This window comes from Stegodyphus dumicola, chromosome 9 (genome assembly GCF_044657685.1).
Source record: "Stegodyphus dumicola isolate Sdum_Otavi_A_Nest chromosome 9, ASM4465768v1".
Classification (NCBI taxonomy): Eukaryota; Metazoa; Arthropoda; class Arachnida; order Araneae; family Eresidae; genus Stegodyphus; species Stegodyphus dumicola.
The window spans coordinates 56,155,026-56,174,540 of record NC_140776.1 but is presented as its reverse complement, the minus strand read 5'-3'; the positions used below and the strand labels follow the sequence as shown (position 1 = coordinate 56,174,540).

Sequence of the window (19,515 nt, the reverse complement as noted above, 5' to 3'; positions counted from 1 at the left end):
TTGGTTTAAACACGTTTAAGCAATTCCAAAGAACACGCAGAAGATTTGGATTAGGATGACTTGGCTGAAATGATTTTACCTTATTTTGCTTTCTGGATGCTACTACGGGAAGAGAGTTACTCGCAAAATATCTATGCTTTCAGAGACTTAATGAGCAGGAAATGAGCGTGAAACTCTAGAAAATTTTCTTTAAATAACTACGATTTAAAAAATACATTTAAATAAACTTCTTTATTCTGCGTGTCTGTTTCAACAGCATTTTAAGTTCTCATGTACATTTAACATTAATTGAGGACATCCTAACAATCTGCTGAAATGAAATTTGTGCATTCTGAAATCTTGAAACCTGTTCCCACAGTCTTCTGATAAAATTGGGTTCAGTGTCCTAGTTTTCTCCTATTTACATGATTTTGTGTATAGAGAGTTTAGAAATTTTGTGTTTTAAAATTTGTTACTTTCGGAATTCATTTATAAGTGATTTTAACTTGAAATAAGCAAATTTAATTTACTTAACTAACCAGTCATATCCCCTAAAAACCATGCAGTTAAATCCCATTAACGAATTCAACGTCAAATGTGTTTACAATACGTTTATTTCTCAGTTACATGTCGTAGACCGCATCAAGGACCGACAATTAGAATTTACATGTACTCTATCACTAACTAATCCAAACTGCCGTAAACTTAATCTCTGGAAATTTTTTAAGCAATTACCATTGTTTTATTTTGAACTTTATTACTGTTAATTTATGTGGTTTCTGTATCAAGAAATATATAAGTATTCATAAGTGCCACCAAGACGTCAATTTACATAAGTATTAAAAAAAACTTCACATTTATAGGAACGATATCGTACAAAATCGATATTGCACAAGATTAGCACTATGTTGATCCGATAGGGTGAAGAATAGATACTGCCACAGCATTAACACCAACATACGGTAGATATTAAATACTGTCTCAAAACCATCACGGTTATTAAAAGGATTTTGACGATAATATAATAATAAAGAAGAGAATTAATGCACATTTGTCATCTGGATGTATCGATATTGGGATACCACCGACACGAATTATCGACACTAGCACACAATCGATATTTTCATTGCAAAGACAAAGAGTATAATCAGAAGTCTAAATTATTCAAACCAAATAATGCTGGTAACTTATTATTTTTAGAGAACTTGCATAAGATCGACAACGGCATAGAGTCGAAACCGATTTTTGAGCTGCTTTGTCGATCCTCAAACCAGTAGTTTCGATGCTGCATTGCATTCCCAAATAAAAACATAGAATTTTCTGCTAAAACAGATTGTTTTTCAAAAACATTTGCAACGAAATCTTAACTGATTATTATGTTACGAAATCTTAACTATTGCAACGAAATCTTAACTGATATATTTATGTTACTACCTAGTAAATTCAAAAATCGAATCTTTTCTAAAAATGCTTACAGACAAGAACATTGATGGGTAAGTGGTTAATTAATTTTATATTTTTTTTTACTAAACTCTAGTTTTAAGCTATGAATTACAATCAATATAAAAACTCTTCAAGTATTACATTTTACTTTTATCTTAGAGGGTATCATTATGCTTGCCAGCATTTCCTTCAGTTTTATTAGTTTTGCTTACATATATAAACTGTACACACATAAGGTAATTTGCCAGTGTTCATATTCAAACAAAGTTTTATTATAAGCAACAAAGGAAGAGAATAATTTGTGCATAAGCTGCAGAAGTACTTCAAATTCTTAAAGGAGCGTCTACTCTTACAAAGCGCATCTTTTAAAGACATAGTGACTTTAAATAAATTAATGTACTACTTTCTGTTTTCTGTCTCCTCTTTTCCTCATTTCATTCTGGTTTCGGAAGAAAAGAATCTTCAACCAAATTCAAGAATATGAGTTCTGAAAATATTCTAAAGAAATGCAATATCTAACTGAAATTTACTTCAAGAATTGAATGAATTTGACTTAATTTCTGAAAAATGTTTTCTAAAATTAAAGAGAAAATGATTCCTGTATTAAAACTTGAAGTCATTTAGAAATGAAATATTGAATATTTTAAGAATGCAGTTTTCTTAATCGTCACAAATTTAAGCATGAGAGAGACACATAGAGCTTGATTAAGGCATATTTGTTAGTTGTTAGAATTTCAGAACCTAAAATATCATTAAATGTCTCATAAAAGATGCATGGCATATCCTTTCTGTACGCAATAAATGCCTATTTCCTTACTATTTCTACTATTATTACTATTTATTACTATTTCCTTATCTTTTTTGGTAAATTTCCAGAGTCCCCCCCCAAAAAAATACCTATGCATAATAATTTCATTTAATTTCATGCAAAGTGATATTTTCTGATCCTGTCAAACGCCACGGTATTATAGCAAAACATTTAAACACATATGAAGAACTGAAGTGCTAAAATGGGTCGAAGGAACATCCATTTAAATGAAATGGATCAAGATAAGAATGTGTGTGTGTATTTAATTATGGCAAAGCACACTAGGGCTATCTGCCTAAGTGGAGGGATGCCTTTCGTGAAGGACTTTCTAAGGGAAACTGGCTCGTATACACGTTACACATGGGGAAAACCACGAAAACGCCCATGCAGCCAGCCCGTTCGCGGGATTCGAACCTCGGACCAAACTACCAGTGTTCAACGACTTACCGCTCGGCCGCTGGTGGGCCGGATCAAGATAAGAAGAAACAATTTTCACCAATGGAAGAACATTAAATCCTGTTGTGTTAGAAAACCGTGTGATCTTCAATTCTTTAAATAAATGGGAATTTATACCACTTAAGAATTTCTCAATTTTCAAAATTGATTTTACTTCTCACAGGATGACTTTTCGGTAGTAAATTCAAAATTGTATAAAACGTACTGTTGCTCATTCCCAAAACAGTTGATTCCTTAATATCTTGACGTAGTTCCCTTTGGTATTCATTTTATACTTTTTGGCAAAGTTAAAACTACCTTCTTGTATCAATAATTTTTTTTTCCCTCGGCCACTCTGAAATTACTTGAAAACTGTACAAAATCTTCAGCTGTTTTCGTAAGAGGATATTATATTCCTGCTTAATGCTGAAATTCTACTGCTTTGCAAAAGTAGTTTTACAAACTACAAAACACTTCCATAATATGTTTAACTTTTTATAATGGATCACTCGCTTCCAATTCGGGATGTTGTTCATTAATATAAATCTCAATGAAATTCATTCGAGTTTCCTGTCTATTTCTCTACGGAAATATTAATCTTGTATCAGTAAATTTTTGCCTGTCGTATTTCAATTGCCAATAAATGAAACAAAGCGTCTAAATATGTGATACTATACTGGATACAAACATAACTGAATCTACCGTATTCTCAAACAAAGATTCAAGCTTTGGTCAGGATTTTTTTCTTCTGTAGTATACCAAAGTAACTCTGTATCGCATTACATTGACTTTTTTAAGCCTTATGACAAAGTATTTATGTATGCTTATATGTTGATATAACAAAACGAACTTATTTCGAAATTGCAAAGCTTTCAAAATTTTATAGTAATATCATTTTGTTTTGGATTCGTATCTCAATAACAAATTCGAAATGATACATAAATATCGTAATGAGACGCCATTAAATAACTGCTTTTCGAATACACTTTTATTAAAATATCTTGAATAGTTGATTTTTACTTCACATTATTCTGAAACATAACACAGATTAAAAAATAATATTTCTTTGCATAAATCTCTTTTACTGAAAATTGATTTAAATTACGCTTATGGGGAAAATATTCTACCATTATTAGTGCTACTGCTCCGCTTAAATCTGGCTGAAACTGCTAAGGACAAACTGTTTAATAATCATTAGTAAATTTATCACGTATTGCGTATTTAGTTAAAACAAAAATATATGAGTGCTACCTATTTAAAAAGACGGGTGAGTTTATAAGGATTTGCTCAGGAAAACTATCTAGGAAAACTAATGTTTATGGCACTACAGATCTTCAATGAAACCCACCAATTCGCCGGGGTTTGATGCCTAGGTTTACGAGTTTTATTTTTCAGCCTTTGGTGGTTAATGCTTAGGAGTCAGAATGATACCACAAATCAAAAGATGTCAAGGGAGTAATAATTTTCAGTTCTTTTTGATTCAAGTCTCAAAACTCGCTTGATCAAAACCTGTGACGATTCTCAAACGCTAAAGGTGATTATAAATTTAGAAAAAATGCTGTAATGCAATGATGCAATTATATATTATTTTTCCCTCTACGACGAGATTACAAATACTCGTAAAAATCTGCATTTTAGACTCTGCATTTGGTAATTTACTTATGAACTGAATCTGAGCAGTATTTCCTATCAGACTCCTCTTGTATCAGTGTATTATTTTGAAAGAAAATGTTAAATACCTACAGGATATTCAAGGTTTATCCTTCCGGAATAGCATGTCATCTTTATGGAGAGATCATACCATTCCAAAAAAAAACATTCAGCTCTGCATTCAATGAAAGATAAGTGAATTACAGTAATGAGACGTTGTAATTTAACCGACGGCCACATTGAGAGAACTACAGAAGCGAAACAGCTGCATGATGGTCAGGAGCAGGTAGTTTAGGTTATAGGTTGCTGATAGAGCTACACTCTAAGGCCGTGTTTCCCAACGTGGGGCCTACGCCCCACAGGGAGGCTATTCGATTGTTAAGAGGGGCAACTGGACTCGTACAGAGTTTAAGGGTACAAGGAGTGTTGAAATTTCCAAATTTTCTTCAGGAAGTCGAAATTTTTCGAAATTTAATTTTTTATTCGCAAAATAAAGAGTAATATAAATGATGCATACAGTAAAAGTTTTTAAATTGAGGTACATTATAAATATTTTATGAAGAATTTTCGCTGTATACGTGGGCATTTAAATGCGTTTAAAGGACATGCTACACATTACGTTTTCCAGACTTTTTTGCGCATGTCAGCTAACGAATTCATTTTATTGCTTCCTCGTACGAAGTAAAAAGGAATTATTGTAATCGCAAAAATTTTCAAGCATCATATTTCAACGCAAATATCCATTTTCACCGCTATCGAATGCAATTTAACGATGTTTTTGCGTGACATCTGTACGTAAGGACAGGATAAAGGACTCTTTCCCCCCAAAAAAAAATTGTAAAACCAATTCAAAATGAATTCTGAAGAGAATTTTTTGTGGCATCTGAGCGTGCGTACGTACGTACGTATGTATCTCGCATAACTCAAAAAAGAGTAGCTTCAGAATGTTGACATTTTGTATATAGGACTGCTATAACATATAAATTTGAACCTCATATTTTGGTTGCAATCGGCCGCAACAAACGTATATAAATATATTTATATATATATCCACGCTGTTCAGTTTTTCTATTCTTATATGTTTGTAAATTGTGCATTTTTTGCTTTAAAAATGATTGAATAACGCCGTTCTTATCTTCCGGTTAAGGTTCTTAGGCCTTTAGTAAATCTGTATGCAATATTTTTATAATTATCAACAATTTAAAAGTAATTTAAGTGCCACAAAGCCTAATAATTTTTTCCATGGCGGCCATTGCTTGTTTTATTTACATTTGAAACAGCAGAATAGTAGATTTGTTGCCAATCCAGAGAAAGTAAGCTTCGCAATAACAAACATAACCCTTCTTTTATTATTGCGAATTAAATCATGCTTAATCTATTCTGGAATTTGTTCGAGGAAATGTTTAAAATTTACTTCATAATTTTCAATACACACATGTTGAGTTTTAATGTATTTTTGCCTTGTCGCGAAGTGAGACCTGAATTAATTGAATGAGAAATACTGAATCGTCTGTGAAAACTATTTCTTTTTTGTTGTTGTCGTTGTTGTTCCTTCCTTAATTTCTTTTATACATCGTTTTAGGTTTATTATAGTATATGAATAGAACACGTGGCAAAAATTAGATAATTCTTAAGATGATATAAATTTTGTGCATTCTGAGTTAAAAAATGAACGAAATGTAACGTTGTTAAGTAATCCTAGAGCCAGAGTGTCGCTATGGTAAACAAATAGAGTGAATTTTAAAGAGTGCATTTATTCTATTGTGGTTTATGCGATATCGGCAAAGTAGATTAATTCAATCCAATACGCTTAAATGAAATGCAAGAAAAATGCATATAATTTAATATTCCGTACAAGGAAGTCATGTGGTGCACACATCAGATTTTGTTTTACTTTAAGAACGGCAACAGGTATATTATTCTGTTCTCGAATGGCAGCAGCAGCTGCCATTATCTTCAAACTTTAAAGCAAAATTTTGGAAAAAGAGTAAAGTATCTAATTAATGCTAATAATGCAACTGTTAATCGTACTCTTGAGGCTAGTTATTAAATTTCATTACTCATCGCTAAATCTGGGAAAAGTCATACTATAGGGGAGGATATAATCAAACCATCAATATCAGCATTTCTTAAAAAGGTTCTAGAAAATGATTACAAAAACGTTAAAGCTATGCCACTATGTAATAATACTGTTAGCGGAAGAATAGGTAAAATGAGTGAGAATATTTAAATACCATCACGAATATAAATGGAATTTTGACAATAATATCATAGTAAGTAAGACAATTAATAAACATTTGTCACCTGCAAATATCCGGGTACCGGGATGTTGAATGAATGACCACTGAATCGGACTATCGCGACTAGCACACAATCGATATAGCAAAGACAAAGCGTATAATCAAAAGGCTAAAAAATTAATAAATTTTTCAAACCAAATAATGTTGATAAATTATTATTTTTAGGGAACTTGGGTAAGATCGAGAACGGAATAGAGTCAAAACTGATTTTTGAGCTCCTTTGGCGATCCTCAAACCAGGGATGTCGATGCTGTACTGCATACCCATGTACAGACATTAGGTATTTTGGAAACAGGAAAGATAAAAAATTTGCAACGCCTTCGCCGAGAATCGAACTGCGGACCTCTCAATTACGCGTTGAGCGTGCAGACCACTATACCACAAAGGCTCGCTAAGCAGGGGGGAAAACTACCTTATATATCCCCCCTTTGTAAAGGGCGACTTGTGTTTTTAGAGGACTCAATCGCCAAATCCTAAGAATCATCATCCAATACCCTTTTAGTTTGGGCGCCACTTTCGGTTCTTGTGGAGACCGGAGAGATGAAAAATTAGCCGGGAATCCAAACACGGACCTCTGGAATACGCGCCCAGCATGCAGATCACCACACCACGAAGGCACGACAAGAAGGTGGGAGGAACACCTTATGCCCAAATAAAAATAACAGCAATTTTCTGCTAAAACAGGTTGCTTTTGAAAATAATTTGCAATGAAATCTTAACTGAAATATATATGTTATTGCATAGTAAATTAAAAAATCGTATCTTTCCTAAAACGGCTTCCAAAACAAGAATATTGATAGGTAAAAGGTTAATTAATTTTCTAGTTTTTCTTACTAAACTCAGAAAGGTTTTTCATAAGTACCTAATGAAAACAGTTGCAGAAGTACTTCAGATTCAGATAACGTTAACTACACTTAAGCAATATTCCAAAAGATGATCAGTTCTTCATAGGAATAATGAAGTTGTATGAACGTGCCAGACATAGACCACCATACATGGAATAAATACATAATGAAAACTAAATATGCCTAGTTACTTTTTTAATTACGATTTTGGGCAAAACTAGTCTTAGAATCTTGATTGGCGTCCTGTTTATTTGCACAGATTTACAGCAATATCGTTAAAAACGTTTTAAGGTGTTTTTTGAATTTTTAATAAGTTCCACTGTAATGTGTAACACAAATTAAAAAGAAAAGTGATTTGTTGTAAGAAACGTCCTTATTGGAACCTTTTCAGTTTTTTCACCGGTACGTTGCGCAACCGTGCATTTACTGTTGTCTCTCCTTGACGTATGTTATTACTGCAAGAAGCGCAAAATCGTTTTAATTTGTCTTGCATGCAAGCTTCCGCACAGCTAAAGCTGCCATTTGACAAAACAGAAGATTTTTATTTCTTTCAAATTTAATCACTGCAATTAATAAAGAAGTAAACACGATAAAATGATACTTGAAAGATCTTTACTTTTTTAATAATCTGGGTGCAATTTTAAACACAATTACTGTACAATATCTCTGATGATTTTTATGATTATCTGCGGTATCATTTTAACTGCTTCTAACGCCATATACTATTACGTATCTGGTACAGAATCTTTTTCTGTGCAAGAATCACAACCATACTGCAGTTGTCTTGATAACTAATTTTTTTTTAAAAATTGCAAAGAAATAAAGCTACTTTTTAGATATTATATAGATATGACATTCAGCCTAATGTCATTACGGAAAATTACGAATAACATAATTAGAACTAACTAACATAATCAAAACTAATAACATAATCAGAACTATTTATGTTATCGTTTCTTGCTTTAAATACAAATAAATATAAGTTCACTGTACTTTTATGTATTCTTGACACAAATAGAACAAACATAAAGTTATTTATTGATAACATTAATATTTTACAATATAGGTTGCTAAAAAATGCGAGTTTTTAAAGTTTCCTTAACGTGAATGAAACCATACTACTATGACATGTAATAAGTTATTTGATAAATTTTAATGTAAAACCAGATTCCGGCCGTGAAATTTTTCTGATAAAATGCATTTTTTCACAACTTTTGAATAATTTGCTGTGCTTTTGTTAGCTCTTTGCTTTGGAAGGCATTGCAGCATTTTTGACCTTCACCTTGAACACAACAGAATGACTTCCTATTCATTTAATAATGACAGTGATGACGGAACATGAAGACTTGAAAGCTGTTACGAATGATGTTACGAAATGTTTACCATGAATAATTTTAGAGTTATCTAGATCAACAATGAACTCGTTTTATAAAAGCTCATTATTTAGATCCCTCTTTGGAATACTGACTTTTTCTTCCTGACCTTTCGAAAACTTAATTTTGAATTGAATGCATATTCTGATGTATAAAAATCAAAGCATAATTGTAAAAATGATGCTAACTGTACAAAGGCTGAACAAAATTCTATTCAGTGTAATTATTTGGTAACTGCATACGACTGAATACATACGCACACACAAAGAAAATGTACATAACATTCGTGCAGAAAAGTAGTGCTGCGCAAGTACAGGGTGATCAGCAAATAAGCCCTGATTTCAAAATTAAATATCTCTACAACAAAGATCGATAGAATTATGCGGTAAACTGTACGTTTATTAGCAAAACTGTAAAAATGATGTACAAAAGTTTAGAAAATTTAGATTCGAAAGTCGTTAACAGATGGTGCTCTAATCGCAATGACCTTTCAATAGCCTTTAAAAATGGGCTTCGAATTCGAAAGTGATCAGAGCGTTTTTCCTCGCTCTTGATTGCCGTTACTCTGCTAACTACTCGCATATTTCTGCACTTTTTGGCACATACAGAAGGTTTGTTCCCGTTGAACCTTGTGTTCTGGGGACTGTAAAAGGTCCTTGCGTGCCCTATTTCTTGCCTAGCTCTAATTTTCTTGACTTGGACTTGATCTGGAAAATGTCAATTATTCAGCAAATTGTGGATCGCTTTCATGCACTGACTTCCAGCAATGATAGCCTGACCCCCTATGAGCAAGTTGAATTGGCATTCCTGAACAGATTTATGGATATAATAAATAACACGGAAAGAGATTTGGCCTCTCAATCTGAGTCTAACCATTCTAACGATGTGGATTCAAGCATGGAATGGATTACCCCCAGTCACAGTGTTAAACGGCCGCTCAGCCCTGAAAAGTCAGCCGAATTGGATTTGAAAAACAAATACCATGTACTAACTCAGCTTCCTCCCGAAAAAGCTCATACCCATGGTACTGAACGGAGTACTCACTCAACTACCCAAGGCGATGTTGCAGTAAAACGCAGGATGAAACCGAGGGCTGCAAAAGCTGATGATTCATCCAAAAAGCCGAATGAAATCTCCTCCACAAACCCATCTAAAGTAGCGACCAGTAGCCACGCTAAAGTGGCGCCATCTAGTGAATCCTCCGAGAAGCCGGCTGCAAGTACGTCCCTGACGGAAAGCACGTTGCGGCCTATTGGAAATACAGATGAGGTCACGTGCCCGGCTGGGCAAATAAGTGATGCTCATGTATCTGAAGAATTTAAGTTTCCGAAAAGAAGTTCGAAGCTTCCGCCGATTGTCATTAAGGATTCAAACTGGAAATGGAAGGATATTACTGATCTATTGGATAACTCCGGCTACAGTGAATTTAATGCAAAGATGAAAGCCGTAGATGAATTTGAAATCAAAGTCAATTCCAGTGAGACTTATCGTAACATCACGGACCTCCTTGACGACAAAAAGATTAAATTTCATTCATATCAGCTTGCTGAAAACAAAAACATCAAAGTCGTCATTCGTAGCCTTCCGATTGACACCCCAGTTACGGATATCCAAGATGCTCTCATTGCAGAAGGATACGCTGTAAAAAAGGTTGTACAAATGTCTCGCCGAAAAGGTCCTGAAATTGCCCCCATGCCTCTATTTCTGATCTTGCTAGAAAGGAATGAGAAAACCAAGGACATTTTTAATAATCTAAAGTATCTTATGAGGCTAAAGATAACAGTTGAAAGATACAGAGGTAGACGCGGTATCACGCAGTGCTTCCGTTGCCAAGACTTTTACCACGCTCAAAGTCAATGCCGTCACGCACCACGGTGTGTCAAATGTGGTCAGGGGCATGAGTCTCGTGACTGCACCAAGCCCAAGGATGTGCCACCAAAGTGCTGTCATTGCGGACTTCCTCATACTGCCAGTTTTAAAGGTTGTTCGTTCTACCCCAAGCCTCGCTCATCCTTTGTGCAAAAAGGCATATCATATGCAGATAGAGTAGTCAACAATAGTAATGCTACTCCCCCACAGATGGCGCCACAAGCAATCTTCCCACAACTCAGTGAGCTTCAAGCAAAGCTCGACGAAGCTAATGCGGTAATTCAAAAGCTCACAACAGCCATCTCTATGTTTGCTGATGTAGCGAAGGCACTTCCTACCGCCTCTATGATAGAGGACACAGTCAGGCCAGCTTCTCCCAACCATGGATAATCCCACCTCCCGGCAAAGTTCTGTTAAGATCCTGCTCTGGAACGCGCAGAACGTTACCTCCAAGATACCGGAACTTCATGAATTTATCCAGCAAAATGACGTAGACATCTGCTTAATTACAGAAACCCATGCTAACCCTTCGCACTCCTTAAGGATAGCCAATTATTTCAGCTACCGTAGTGACAGACTCCACCACCGTGGTGGCGGAGTGCTCATTTATGTTAAAAGAACATTTGATTCATATCTGAAAAGTGCAGAAAATTGTGATGGAATGGAAAGTGTTAAAGTGATGGTGAATCTACCCAACATTGGGGATGTCACTTTCTGTGCGATGTATAACCGCCCTGGGAACAAGCTGAGTGCTGAAATTCTGGATAGACTTATTAACTCAGACTTCCCCACCTTTCTAGGTGGCGATTTAAACGCCAAGCATCTCGACTGGGGATGCCGCAACTCGAATTATAATGGACACATAGTGCATGATTTTGTGTGTAATTACCCTGTCTTTCTGCATGTGCCGGATGAGCCTACCTATAGGCCAAATATACTCAACCATCGGCCTGACATTCTGGATATTTTTATTACGACGTTCAATATTCCTATGGCTATTACGGTAACATGTGACATGTCTTCTGATCATGTACCTGTACTTGCTTACCTTGGAGTGGAAAATGCTAAGAACCTACCGCCAATTAAGCATACTGATTGGAATCTTTATCATAATACTTTGATGACCACTGATTTTAATTGTGACTCGTTACAAAGCACTACGGATATTGAACGTGCTATAACAGACTTTACTTCGTACCTGCATTCTGCTAAGTCCCTAGCTACGACTGAGGTTGACCGTGTCAGACATGAGCACACGCTTCCTGCCAATATTCGTGAAATAATCTGCTTTCGAAATCATCTCCGAAAGGAATTTAATCTCACCTAGGATCCTGCTATCAAAACTCAAATTAACAGGCTTAATAGGAAGATCAAGCAAAAGATTCAGGACCATCGTTCTAGCTTATGGCAGGATAAGATGGAAAAGATCAACGACGAACCTGGCGCCATCTGGCGTCATACAAGGACACTAAAACGCCCCTGCTCTGCCAGAAAACCGCTTAAATGCGATAACCGATTTGCTTACTCCGATCAAGACAAAGCGTAACTTTTTGCGGAACACCTTTCTAAACAGTTCATTCCAAATTCCTTCCCCTCAGATCATAGTTCGGACATTCAAGTTCATTACCTTAACGATCAATGGCTGCACTCCCCTTCTACGGAACCTTCTATCAAACTAACCACGCCGCACGAAGTGCAGAACATTATTAAGGGACTTAAATTAAAGAAAGCTCCAGGAAAGGACAAGATCACGAACCAGATGCTGAAAAACATGCCTTTTAAGACCGTATGCAAATTAACAGGCATTCTCAATGCATGTTTGTATCAAAATTATTTCCCGCTTTTCTGGAAACAAGCAAGCATCCTAATGATTCCTAAGCCAGGGAAAACACAGGATTACCCGGCAAACTTTAGACCCATCAGCCTGCTGTCCTCCATAAGCAAGATCCTGGAACGTATTATTTATCTCAGAATGCAAGGAAACTTGGACTTTCTCGTTGATCACCAGCACGGTTTCCGGAACGGACTTTCGACCACAACGCAGTTAGTCAGGCTCACGGAGTTCATCGGCGCGGCTATGCACAACAGAATGAGTGTTGCTATCTTGATGCTAGACGTGGCAAAGGCTTTTGACCGCGTCTGGCATCCAGGGCTAATCTATAAGCTAATTCATCTCGGTTTCCCCAGAAATCTGATACTCATTATCAAGTCTTTCCTTGAAAATAGAACTTACACCGTTGGAGTTGGAAATGCAACTTCATGTGTCAAAAATATTTACGCAGGTATTCCTCAAGGGTCAATTTTAGGCCCGCTTTTTTACATCATCTATACCAAGGATTTCCCTTGCTTTTCCGAGGATACAAATGTTCTCGCAGCCAGCTACGCTGATGATACAGCGATAGCCACCAAGTCTCTAAACCCAGAGTATGCCTTGTCAAGAATTCAGGCCAAAATCCCTGCTATTGAGGGGTGGTGCAGTCGCTGGAAAACGTGCATTCAGCCAGAAAAGTCCAAGATTCTACTCATTCGAAATCGCAGACAGAGGAAAAGGGTCAGAACTGAGGTTAAAGCTTTTGGCAAAATCATCCCTACAGTTGATAAAGCTAATTACCTGGGAGTTACCCTTAACAAGAACTACAATTGGAAGGATCATATGCTTAGAGTAAGCGGAAAAGCACACGGGATCATTTTCAGGCTTTTTCCTCTCCTAAAGAATGAAAACCTCACCCTCAGACTGAAAAAGAGGATTTATGAAACTGTAATCCGACCCATTCTCACGTATGCTTCCCCAGCCTGGGCAAACTACAAAGCAAACGAAATTAGCAAACTCCAAGTGCTTCAAAATAAGGTGCTAAGAATCATCACAAAAGCTCCTTACTATGTTCGGAATAGGACTCTCCACTCCGACTTGAAAATAGATACTATTCAGGACTACCTCAGCAGAATAAACAACAACTTTTTTAATAACATTATCAATGTGAATCCCGCTAATTTCACGGACATTCTTATCTACGAAATCCTGGCTGAAGACAAAAACCTCCGCCCATTTGCCGCCCACCTCTTGAGTTCAGAATTTTAAGTTCCAGTTTTCTGGTTTTCAAGCAGCATCGATCGGGGTCAGTTTCTGGGAGGGTGACCTCCCACGTGACTGGCTCCGACGAATGAACAGTTAGTATTCGGGCTATCTTACACAGGTCATCCGAAGTTTTTCTCTCCGGCCCCTGCTAGGCGGATTCCATCCAAGATGTAGCAGTACAGGAGCAAAGTGCTTCTTTTTCTCTTTTTCTCTCTCCAGCACACTTCTACCTCCACGAGAGAAAATTTCTTTCAGGTTTCTACTCTGTCAGGCCCCACATGGGATCACATCAGGAACTGGCAAGAGAAGGACTTTAATTTCCTGCTGAAAGCCAGTATAACCGCAAAGTTCCAAAGAAAGTGATCAGTACGAGTGTTGTCTAGGGAAAAAAGGCTAGCGTAGAAATTGAAATAATGTATTCCACTGAACAACATGTTTTTTTTTTTTTTTTGGTTCTGCAATTTCACCGACTAGAACACAGTCCTACGACAACACGTCGCAATTTTCAAAACCGATTCAATGTTCCAGTTGAACCCGATGCGAAACCCATTCTCATGCTCTTCGCGAAATTCGAACGGACTGGTAGCGTGGCTGATGATCGAAAGGAAAATGTTGGGCCTAGGCAAACTGGCCTAGGCAAACTGAAAATGCAGCCAAAGTTTCTGGAATTATAAAGTAAAATCCTATGAAAAGCATCCGACGGATTGCATCAGAGACAGATTTGAAGTACACGAGCCCGCAAAAAATATTAAAAAATAGCCTACGGCTGTTTCCATACAAAATCCAAAGTCATTTAGCCATACCCATGAAAACTGTGCAACAAAGGGTTGACTTTGCGAATCAGATTCCAACAATGGTCGACAGCGACAGATTTCATGTGAGCTGCATCTGGTTCACAGATGAGGCACATTTTCATTTGAATGGACTCGTTAATAAAAAAAAACTGGAGACTTTGGGGTTCCGAAAATTCTCATTCGTGCGAAGAAAAAGCACTGCATTCGCCTAAAGTTACTGCATGGGCTGCGGTATGCGCCAGAGGCATTATCGGACCCTTTTTCGTATGAGAAACGATAGCTACTGAACGTTACGTTACAATTTCGGAACAATTTGTCAGCATTCAGCTAGCGTTGGAGAATCGACCAGGTATTGACTGGTTCATGCAAGATGGGGCTCGACCACATCGAACAGATAAACATAACATAAGAACAGATAAATAAAATATATTTTTATTTTAATGTTTTGTTAAAGTAGTTTAAAGAATCTAACTTCATTTTTTGAAGATATATAATGAAAAATCTTAAAAACTTTAAGCGAATTTTATTGGAGCTTGATGCATAGTTCCTTTTCAGAGGATCCCCAAGGAAAATTTTACTCGTGTTTTTAAAGAAAGGTACAAACTAATTGATGATAAGAAAATAAAGAATGATTCTGGGGTTCACTAAAACTTGCAGATTTAAGTCCGAGTCTTCTGAACCTAAGCGATAATCAGATCCTGTACCCAACATGCCGAAAAGAAAGGGTACTTTAAGAAGTCAGGTGACTTTACAGTGTCGAAATATGACAAAAATATAGCACATTTTAAGTTATAATGCCTTCATAACTATCCTGTTTACGATGATGAAATTTTATATCCTTTTTTTTATGCCGTTGATGCTACATGCTTTGTTTATATTTTACTATGCAGATATTCAAATATTTTAAACAAAATATCCCCATCTTCGTTATAAAACTATAATACTGAAACTATAATCCAAAAACGATCAGTTATATGTAGTTCCAAAAAGACAGCGTTTACATAAAGAGCATAACAAGTGGAAATACTGATGGATAAATTGTCAGTAATTATGACGATATTATTAATTTAAAAGAAACTTACGTTTCAGTCAGATTAGGTAACAATATTAACATTATAGTGTCTAATCGGGTATCTTCATTTCTACTTCCTTAGTACCTTGAATCTCGTTCGCTCTTACTGTTGTTCACCACTACTTCCTTAGCTTCAAATCATTCAATGCTGCAGGAACTGCTGGCTTTGTCTTTTGTTACAGCTTGCAATTCGTCGCCATCATCACTTTGGCATCGTCTTCGTTATTGCTCACTTTCTTCCACACGTTATGATCTTCAGATCTATTAAGAGTATTAGATATCGCCATTTTCGTGAAACTCTTCATTGCCATTGCTTTACCGATCAGAGCCCACGCACCCAACATCCATAAGAAAAATCAGTAAGTAAGATGAAAATAACCACTACGCGGATGAATCCATTTTTTAATATTTGAAGGTGCTCGCTTCCAAACGCATTCAAGAAGGGGTGTATGGTGTATTTAATTATGGCAAAGCACACTAGGGCTATCTGCCTGAGAGGAGAGATGGCTCCGTGGAAGATTTTCTAAGGGAAACTGGGTCGTATACACGTTACACATAGGGAAATCCACGAAAACACCCATGCAGCTAGCCCGTTCGCGGGATTCGAACCTCGGACCGAACTACCAGTGTTCAGCGACTTTACCGCTTGGCCGCTGGTGGGCTTCCATTCAGGAAGAGGAAAATTGCATGAATATTTAAAAGGTTTTCAGAATTTTCCCTTAGCACAAAAGTTAGCAGAAAAAATACTCGAGTGGAGAAAATAATGAATATATACTATGCAGTGTGCGGAGCATTAAAGGGCGACACCCCTCACAAAGGACGACTGGGTATTAGGAGACCCATTCGCCAGATCCTGGTGATGAAGAATCATCATCCACCACCTTTTAGTTCGGGCGTCATTAGCGGTTTTTTTAAGTAGGAAAAGTGAAGAATGAGCAATGCCTTTGCCTGGACCTCACGAAGTGAGAGGTGAGAGAAAATATTACTAAATCGAATACATTTTTAATACAAAATTAAACGTAGTTTCTGAAATTTTTATTTGAGAAACATGATAATTAGTTATTTTACTCCTATTTATGATTTATACAAGTTATCAAAATTTCTTGAAATTCTGACCGACGGTTTCAAAGAATCACGAGAGCCCAAGCAGGGAAATTATAATTTTGCGAAACATTATTTTCTTAATATTGATATAGAAAACAGTATTGCATAGTGATCATAATTACAACTTAACTAATAAAAAGTGAGGAATAGAAATCTTTATATGACTTGAAATTTAATAACTATTCCAAAATTTCTTACGTCAGACGCTTTGTCAATTTATACAGATATAACGCTTACACACGAAATTCTAATCAGGCAGTCCAGAGAAATCATGCACGCAAGCAGTAAAATCACATTTTAATGAAATTTTAATACACTGCTTGCCATACACTGCTGGTAAGGTGAGTAATGCTATCTATTCTGTGTATAAATGGTAAGACCGCATACCGGGTCTCTCGTTTGAAAACAGCATTTCAAGGTTATTAATTATGTAAAGTTCATGTTTTGCCTCGTGTAAGAAGGAGAAACTCCTGCCAGCACGTTTCGAAAATCGACCGTGGCAGAATCGTGGCCTATCGGGATGGCAAATCATATATAATATTTTTCTTTTGTACAACCGTATACAGACTGTTAGTGGCAACAGCAGGAACAAAAATAGTCGTAGAATAATGTTTTTTTTTTTTTTTTTTTTATATATATATAAAAGAACGTCTTTAAATGTGAATAATAAATTGTTTTCTTTTAAATTTAGTAGCGTAAAGTTATTCTTAACACAGAAAAATAACGTTTATTATGTAGCAAACGCTACACTATTGCAACCGCTACAGCCGTTTACCGTCAAACGACATTACTGCTCGTGTTGGTCAGAATCCCATGACTGCCAGGCGAATATACGCTGGCAGGTGCAGGTTAAAGCAAGGTCACACAAGTGCGTTTCTGGAGGTACATAAGGTATCCCCGAGCTTCGTTAACTGTTCAGCTCCACTCCAATTTTGATGGAAAACACACCGGAGACGGTCTGGTGGTCTCCCACACCTTTTTCTACCTCCAGTCACTCGAGAAGACTTTCGACTTGCAGTGTATTTTGAGTGCCCTCTTGCTGCGCAGACATTTATACATTTACAGACATTCATAGTTACAAGCATTCACTCGTTTTGTTTTGACCTTCCTTTATACAGAGCGTACCCAACTGGTGACCTGACCAGCAGGTTGTCCAGATCTCTTTCTCACTTAGAACATCTGGTCATGAGTTGCCGAGACAATGGCAGCGCATTACTCGCCAGCTACTACGATTGATGAATTCTTGCAGAGAGTTCAAGCTCTTTGAACAAATGGTATCGTGCAGGAATTCATAAGTTACAGTTTCCTCTGACAAAAAAATAGAGATCAGAATTACAACGCAGTAAATTCTAGAACAAAAAGTTCAAACAAAACTTTTAAGCTCTCAGTCGTTCATTAAAATGCGAAACAAGCTACCGTACTCTTTAAATGGAAAAAAATTGAAAGGGCTTTACCATAGCTTTGATTCTAAACCGAATTTTTGCATGCAGTTTGCTTCGAAATAGTTATTTTAATACAAAAATATTTTTTAAAGTTTCAATTTTTTTTGAGGGGCAGGGGTTTTTGCAAAAGATGTGACCCCTTAAAACATTAAATGCTAGGTACAGCTGTGATATGAATACAGTTTTGACTGCGATTCATATTATAGATCTAGCGGTAAAGGAAATTTTTAACCTTCTAATCAGAAGGTCAAAAAATTTCTTTTAATAAATTCGTTGTAATTTGTTTTTTAGTCCAAAGGGGCTTTGTCCCTGAAAGACTATTGTTTTCGTTTTGCGATTTTGCGTTGAATCACTATAAATGTCCATTTCACTTTTCAAACTGTTGCCACCGAATATTAGAGTCCTGCATTATGCTTGAAGAAATTAAATAATGAAAAATCTGCATAAATGTATGTATATTTCTCGCATTGTGATAAAACAACGGTACATAGAGCCATAGAATTTTGAATGACGTAATCTTCCTGTGAATATGAGCATGTGGAAGATCAAATTTGAAATTTGGAATTTGTTTTCTTATCGAATTAATATTTTTAAACCTTTAACGAAATTTGAGTAATAAACTCAACGATTTAAAAGCAAGCAATAGTAACATTCTACGGAGGGGGGGAGGGGAACCTTTTTATCGCCAGCTGCGCGGAACTGTGTATCGGAAAATCTAAAGATATGCTCATTTTAAAATTATTTTGCGACATTGCTACTGAACTGAATTTTATGGTTTAAGCGCATGATATTTGATAAATAAAGGTAACACACAAAACAATAAAAAGACGCCCCTTTGGACGTAATTTAAAATCTGAAAACTTTCAGATTTTTTTGGGTGGGGGCTTGTATTTTATTGGATTATTATTTCCTTCAAAAGCATGGCTGAATTACTTTCAGTGACTTTAACAATTTGTTGGATTGTAGTTTACCACTGTGCTTGTGAAAAGTGAAAGAAAAATATAAATAAATATTCATGTATTTCCATTTACAGCTTTAAAAGCCAGTCTAGCCACCTATATTATGAGGCATTTCCGTTCGCGTGGTTTTGCTCTAGATGGGAAACTTTTCTGGAAAAGGTTTTTCTCCAAGAAAATTTCAGACAATTTGCTAGTATTTATCTGCACTATGAGCTGTTACCTTCGAGAACTTTCTTTTCCGTGCGGAAATTCTGAAAAAAATAACATGGCGCCAAAACTTTACCTCAAAATTCAAAACTCACGCGCTGGTTTTTCCAAAAATGGGGTATTATCGTCCGAAAGAATAACAGTTATTTTGACAACAGA

At 36.2% G+C, this 19,515-nt stretch overlaps 1 protein-coding gene across 1 annotated transcript in view; it reads right to left on the bottom strand.

Annotated features, from left to right (window-relative positions):
• Nucleotides 1-19,515, bottom strand: part of LOC118183921 (uncharacterized) — a 158,346-nt gene that overhangs the window by 113,527 nt on the left and 25,304 nt on the right. The window lies entirely within an intron of this gene.